This window comes from Schistocerca americana, unplaced genomic scaffold, assembly GCF_021461395.2.
Source record: "Schistocerca americana isolate TAMUIC-IGC-003095 unplaced genomic scaffold, iqSchAmer2.1 HiC_scaffold_257, whole genome shotgun sequence".
Taxonomy (NCBI): Eukaryota; Metazoa; Arthropoda; class Insecta; order Orthoptera; family Acrididae; genus Schistocerca; species Schistocerca americana.
The window spans coordinates 107501-115000 of record NW_025725969.1 but is presented as its reverse complement, the minus strand read 5'-3'; the positions used below and the strand labels follow the sequence as shown (position 1 = coordinate 115000).

General features: G+C 54.5%; 1 non-coding gene across 1 annotated transcript in view; it reads right to left on the bottom strand.

Annotated features, from left to right (window-relative positions):
• LOC124576670 overlaps positions 1 to 121 on the bottom strand; it is a 1910-nt gene extending 1789 nt beyond the window's left edge. Inside the window, exon 1 of the ribosomal RNA XR_006972589.1 lies at positions 1 to 121. This exon is cut by the window's left edge and continues 1789 nt beyond it. This is a non-coding gene — a ribosomal RNA (small subunit ribosomal RNA).
• Between the last annotated feature and the right edge of the window lie 7379 nt (positions 122 to 7500).

The following is a 7500-nucleotide window of genomic DNA, read 5'->3' as shown; positions in this document are numbered from 1 at the left end:
TAAGGAACCATAACTGATTTAATGAGCCATTCGCGGTTTCACCTTAATGCGGCTTGTACTGAGACATGCATGGCTTAATCTTTGAGACAAGCATATGACTACTGGCAGGATCAACCAGGGAGCTGCGTCAACTAGAGCTGAGCAGCCGGCCGCCCGGGAGTGTGTCCCGGGGGCCCGCGCGAACACGCAAGCGTCCGCTCAATTATTCTGCAAACAGGAGGAGGCTGAGCTCCCCTGCACCATACACCTCGAAACCCTCTCAGGTCCCGGCGGCGCGCAGCGCCGTCCTAAGTACTTGGTCGGGTTCGAGAGAGGCGCAATCGCCCGGAGTTTGGCGAGTAGACGCTTTAGGTGCGACCACCCGTGCTCCCAACTGAGCTTGCCGCTGCCGACAGAGGCCCGGGAGCGTGCTGTCGTGGCATTGCCGGCGGGAGACAACACGCGCCACCTACGGTGACCGGCAGCTCCAACGCCAGCGCCACAGAAGGACAAAAGCCCCACTTGGGTGCCGAAGCGAACTCTCCCAGCACAGCGCACGCGCCAACACGTCCGCACAGCTGCGATACAAACCACCTGCGAGAACCGCAGAGGCGACCGAGCAGCAGACGGCGTCGCGGCGCCGAGCGCCGGGCGGCGGCGCATCCTCAGCGCACACAGTCCTCAATCGGACCAGCACACTGCAGATGTCCACCGCGCTTCGCACCGGGCCCGCGAGGACCTACTTTGGCCGCACGGCGCCGCGTGCAGGGTGCGCCGGCGCGCAGCTGCGCCGCCTGCCGCCTCCGTCGGCCGGCGCGCCTGCCACTGGCCGCCCCCACCAGCCGGCTGTAGCGCGTGCGCCCACGCACCGCGCGGCCAGCACGCCGGGAGGCCCCCCCTCACCGGCCGGGGACGGTCCCACCCAGCCACCGCCGCGTATCGCTTCACACCCAGATGCCATTCACGTTCGTGGGCATGGTGGGTATCGCTGGAACAACCGGTTGGTAGCTCAACCGATCGTCGCCATCACTGATTCACCTCTAGCGAGAACAACCGCACCACAACGGTTTACCAGTTGTTCATTTGCGTAACGTCACCAGCAAACGTAGGCGTCCATCGCCATTTGCAAATTCAACGATTGTTGCATGCCTGTGTCAGGTGTCACGACACACTATGTCTGCCCACATACACGCAACAACATGTGCACGCTTCGCGAACACGTGGAAGGTGGCCCCCGTACGTATGCGATGTCCATTGCGCGAACGACTGTCAACCGGCCTCTGTCGCATGTCGCAGATGTGGAACGCAGTGCACCATGCTATCACGGTGTGTGAGAAGAGACGACTACGTCTGACAACACGCGCCACTACATCAACAGACGGCTCATGCTGATCGCCATCCAGGGCATACCACACTGCAATCCAGCTCTTATAGGGAGACGACACGTAGCTGAGTGCACAACATTTGGACCGCATGGTTCGCCGTTGTTGGCGCAGTCGTTGTACGGTCACATGTACCACGATGTATCATTCAGTACATGAGGACCAATGTGCAGTACAGTGTGTGATTTGGACGTACAACATCAGCGGACAGTTGACACAGGCCGTACCACAGCGTAGGCTAAGTGCTTCGCCATGCAAATGCCAATGAACAACTGCAAATGCCAATGAACAACTGCAAAGGGCATTGAGCATGTACGTCCTGCTGCCATCCACATTACAGTGTATAGCTGCAAGGTGTTTAACATGAAGCGATACACTGGGGACCGGGCAGTGCGAGTAGCAAACTATATTGCGGGGGTTGCAGTTAGGCAACACTACACTAATTTAACGCGTCGTATGACAATTACAGAGCAGGTTAAGGCCCAACGTGTGTTGGGTTAAGGCCCAACGTGTGTTGGGTTAAGGCCCAACGTGTGTTGGGTTAAGGCCCAACGTGTGTTGGGTTAAGGCCCAACGTGTGTTGGGTTAAGGCCCAACGTGTGTTGGGTTAAGGCCCAACGTGTGTTGGGTTACAGCACAATATCGGTTACGTTACGGCGCAATGTGGGTTACGTTAAGGGGCAATGTGGGTTACGTTACGGCGCAATGTGGGTTACGTTAAGGGGCAATGTGGGTTACGTTACGGCGCAATGTGGGTTAGGCTAAGGCGCAATATAGGTTTCATTAAGGCGCAATATAGGTTACATTAAGGCGCAATATAGGTTACGTTAAGGCGCAATATAGGTTACGTTAAGGCGCAATATAGGTTACGTTAAGGCGCAATATAGGTTACGTTAAGGCGCAATATAGGTTACGTTAAGGCGCAATATAGGTTACGTTAAGGCGCAATATAGGTTAGGTTAAGGCGCAATATAGGTTAGGTTAAGGCGCAATATAGGTTAGGTTAAGGCGCAATACAGGTTAGGTTAAGGCGCAATACAGGTTAGGTTAAGGCGCAATACAGGTTAGGTTAAGGCGCAATACAGGTTAGGTTAAGGCGCAATACAGGTTAGGTTAAGGCGCAATACAGGTTAGGTTAAGGCGCAATACAGGTTAGGTTAAGGCGCAATACAGGTTAGGTTAAGGCGCAATACAGGTTAGGTTAAGGCGCAATACAGGTTAGGTTAAGGTACGACATAGGTTAGGTTAAGGTACGACATAGGTTAGGTTAAGGTACGACATAGGTTAGGTTAAGGTACGACATAGGTTAGGTTAAGGTACGACATAGGTTAGGTTAAGGTACGACATAGGTTAGGTTAAGGTACGACGTAGGTTAGGTTAAGGTACGACGTAGGTTAGGTTACGGTACGACGTAGGTTAGGTTACGGTACGACGTAGGTTAGGTTACGGTACGACGTAGGTTAGGTTACGGTACGATATAGGTTAGGTTACGGTACGATATAGGTTAGGTTACGGTACGATATAGGTTAGGTTACGGTACGATATAGGTTAGGTTACGGTACGATATAGGTTAGGTTACGGTACGATATAGGTTAGGTTACGGTACGATATAGGTTAGGTTACGGTACGATATAGGTTAGGTTACGGTACGATATAGGTTAGGTTACGGTACGATATAGGTTAGGTTACGGTACGATGTAGGTTAGGTTACGGTACGATGTAGGTTAGGTTACGGTACGATGTAGGTTAGGTTACGGTACGATGTAGGTTAGGTTACGGTACGATATAGGTTAGGTTACGGTACGATATAGGTTAGGTTACGGTACGATATAGGTTAGGTTACGGTACGATATAGGTTAGGTTAAGGTACGATATAGGTTAGGTTAAGGTACGATATAGGTTAGGTTAAGGTACGATATAGGTTAGGTTACAGTACACATTGTTGTAAGGAAAGGTTTAATGGGGGGCGGGGCGGCCGGTTTGTTGATTGTGATTATAGTAAGTGGATGCCTGCGGCATCATCTGATTTGCCACGTCAGGATGCACCTTTGGCTCATGACAGGCGGCGCTCTCATTCCATGCTTGTGGCAGACCTGTGTCTTTCATTCCTGCCATTGTTTGTGTGCTGTGAGAGGAGGCAGTATTGTGATGTTGGGTGCACCCCTGTGTAGGACATGTGTGGGTGTTGGTGGCTTGGCTGAGCAATGGTGGTTGTCGGGTGGGTGGGATATTCTGTTTTCTGAGTGGATCTCCCGGTCTGGTTATGACAGTGTGGATTGTCTAATGTGGCGGAGAGGATGCACTGGGTGTTGTTCCATGCTGGTGCTTACATATTGTCTGTGTGCGTGTTACAGGCAGAGAGTAGTGCGTGATAAGGGTGTGTGGCTGACGTGTGGTTGTGATTGTGAGCAGAGTCTTTCAGCATGTATACGGACAGTTGTATACATTATCTGTATTCTGATGGCTCTATCTATTACTAATCAGCGCCGTGTATACGTTTAATCCGGTTCCAGTCGAAACTGTTGTATCTCTGTACATTAGTGACACGGCGAGCCCGCTATGTAGTTACTCGTCTCGGCAGCTTCCACCGGTGTATGGTAAATGATTATAAGGAATCAGTCTAGTCGTCAATACCGATGGTGTGACGTCACATGTCTGGGGTGGGGGGCCTTTCCGGTGGGTCATGGCCTAGAAAGACTCTCCCCACGCAGGGGGGCTTGGACTGTCATTACCTCTTCCGAGTAATATACTTGCCGTACGTTTTTGCGACTGCGAGTGCAACGCCCACCGGTACCGACATGGATGGAGCGCCTCCTAGCTGATCGCTCAGCATCGGCATTCGTACAGAGAGCAACGCGATCGCGTCTCTAGCTCGTAACTGGTACAGCTCGCAGCTCATGTATAGGGACAGCGGGAATGTCGCATTTTGGACATATCTCTTTTTTTTTTTTTTTTTTTTTTTTACTTTATTGTCATTTTAAGGCCTATACAATAAGCAGGCTGGCAGCAGCACAATACGCTGCTCTTCAGCCAAATGAGACAGAAGCACAAAAAACAGGAGAAAAACAGAAAAGTCACAAAATGGTGGGCGATAAAATAGGAGACACAGAGAGACAAACACGGAGCCGTTCACACTTGACGATAAACCACACTGCAAACTGTTGAGACGACGCACAGATACTGAAGAAGACGATGGCACTGGTGAACAACGGAGCATGACGGGAAACACTGAACACGAAACATGACGGCACACACAAGACACTGATGGCGGCGATCTCCGGCGCGCGAAAGTCCACGTAGCGTGTGCGAGTCCGGGGACCTGCCAAGAGTGGAACAGGGGGGAGGTGGGGGGAGAGGGGAGAAAAGGATGCCAACGGCGGGGGAGACGGGGGCAAGAGGGAGAGGGACAGGGGAGGGGAGGCCCGGGGGAGAAGGGGAGAGAAAAGGAGGAGGGAGGGAAAAAGGGAGAGAAGGGAGGGAGGGTGCCCGGAGGAGCAAGCACGGGAGGAGGGCGGGAGGATCAAAGTTGGTAGGAGGGGTAGATGGAGGGGAGGAGGGCATCATCAGGTAGGGGGAGCTGGCGGAAGCCACCTTGGGAGAGGGTAAGGAGGGTGGAGAGATGGAGACCGGGTGGGACATGAGAGTACAGGCGCGGCAGCGGGCGGGGGTGGGAGAGGATCGGGGAGACGAGCGGGTGGGGAGGATCGAGTTTACGGGAGGTGTAGAGGATTCGTATCCTTTCGAGGAAGAGGAGGAGGTGAGGGAAGGAGATAAGATCATACAGGATCCGCGTGGGGGAGGGGAGACGGATGCGATAGGCAAGGCGGAGAGCATGGCGTTCAAGGATTTGGAGGGATTTATAAAAGGAAGGGGGGGCAGAAATCCAGGCGGGATGGGCGTAACAGAGGATAGGGCGGATGAGGGACTTATAGGTGTGTAGGATGGTGGAGGGGTCCAGACCCCACGTACGGCCGGAAAGGAGCTTGAGGAGACGGAGTCGGGAACGTGCCTTGGCTTGGATTGTCTGGAGATGGGGAGTCCAGGAGAGGCGACGGTCGAGGGTGACGCCAAGGTACTTAAGGGTGGGGGTGAGAGCGATAGGACGGCCATAAACGGTGAGATAGAAATCAAGGAGGCGGAAGGAAGGGGTGGTTTTGCCTACAATGATCGCCTGGGTTTTGGAGGGATTGACCTTAAGCAACCACTGGTTGCACCAAGCAGTGAAGCGGTCAAGATGGGATTGGAGAAGGCGTTGGGAGCGTTGTAGGGTGGGGGCAAGAGCAAGGAAGGCAGTGTCATCGGCAAACTGGAGAAGGTGGACGGGGGGTGACGGCGGCGGCATGTCCGCCGTGTACAAAAGGTACAGAAGGGGGGAGAGGACGGAGCCTTGGGGCACACCGGCGGAGGGAAAAAAAGTGTAGGAATCTGTGTTATGGATGGTGACATAGGAAGGACGGCGGGAGAGAAAGGAACCGATCAGACGGACGTAGTTGATGGGAAGGGCAAAGGTTTGGAGCTTGAAGAGGAGACCGGAATGCCAGACACGGTCATAAGCGCGTTCGAGGTCAAGGGAGAGGAAGATGGCGGAGCGACGGGAATTAAGCTGTTCGGAGAGGAGATGAGTGAGGTGAAGGAGAAGATCGTCGGAAGAGAAGGATGGCCGAAAGCCACACTGGGTGACGGGAAGGAGGCGGTGCTGGCGGAGATGCTGATGGATGCGGCGGGTGAGGATAGATTCCAGGACCTTGCTGAAGACCGAGGTAAGGCTGATAGGACGGTAAGAGGAGACGGCGGACGGCGGTTTGCTAGGTTTAAGGAACATGAGGATGCGGGAGGTTTTCCACAGGTCGGGGTAGTAACCGGTGGACAGGACTACATTGTAGAGCCTGGCCAGGGTGGAGAGGAAAGAGACAGGAGCTTCACGAAGGTGACGGTAGGTGGCACGATCGTGACCAGGAGCGGTGTTGCGTTTTGTGCGGAGTGTATCAATGAGATCCTGTGTAGTGATAGGGGTATTGAGTTCCGTGTGTGTAATGTTGTCCAAGTACTGGAAACCAGGAGCGAGGGGAGGGACAGAGGTGTCAGTTCGATCGCGGATATCCGGGAAGAGGGAGTAATCGAACTGAGGATCATCGGGGATGGAGAAAACATCGGAGAGGTAGGAGGCAAAGTGATTGGCCTTACTAAGGGCGTCAGGGAAGGGGTGGTCATCGTGGAGAAGAGGATAGTAGGGGGAGGGTTTAGTTCCGGTAAGGCGACGGAAGGCCGACCAGAACTTGGACGAGTTGATTGGTAGGGTTTCATTCAAACGGGTGCATGTCTGTCGCCAGTCCCGGCGTTTCTTAGCCGCGAGCAAATTACGAACGTGTCGCTGGAGTTGCCGGTGGCGTCGTAGTGTGTCCGGGTCACGCGTGCGGAGGAAGGCACGGTAGAGACGACGGGATTCACGGAGGAGGAGAACGGCCTGCGGGGGTAAGGTAGGACGGTGGGGGTGGATGGCGACAGTAGGAACGTGGGCCTCCACGGCCTCAGACAAGGTCTGCTGGAGAAAGGAGGCGGCATGGGTGACATCGTCAGGGTGGTGGTAGGTGAGAGGGTGGCTATCGACCTGGGTGGAGAGGGTATCCCGGTAGGCATTCCAGTCGGCTCGGGAATAATCGTGGACATACTTAGGGGGAGGATCAGTACGAGGGTCGGGGCGAGGGCGACGACCGTCCGATACGGTGAGGAGGACAGGGAGATGGTCGCTACCAATAGGTTCCAGGACATCCACCGTTATGCGGCCAAGGAGGTTGGGGGAGGAGAGGATAACATCAGGAGTGGAGTTGGATTCGGGACGGGTGTGCTGGGGGATGGGAATGAGGTCGCCTTGAAGGGAGGAGAGGAACCGATGCCACCGCCGTAACTGGGCGGCGGAACGACTATGGATGTTGAGGTCGGCGGCGATCACGTAGGAGGAGAAGGTACGGTCAATGTGGGAGAGGAAGTCGAAGGGAAGAGGGGCGTTAGGGCGGACATAGATGGTGGCGCAGGTAATGGTAAGGCCAGGGAAGAAGAGACTAAGGATCAGGTGTTCGGTGGGGTCGGGAAGGAGAGGTTGGAGCCGAACGGGGAGCTGGCGGTGGTGGCCAATGGCAAC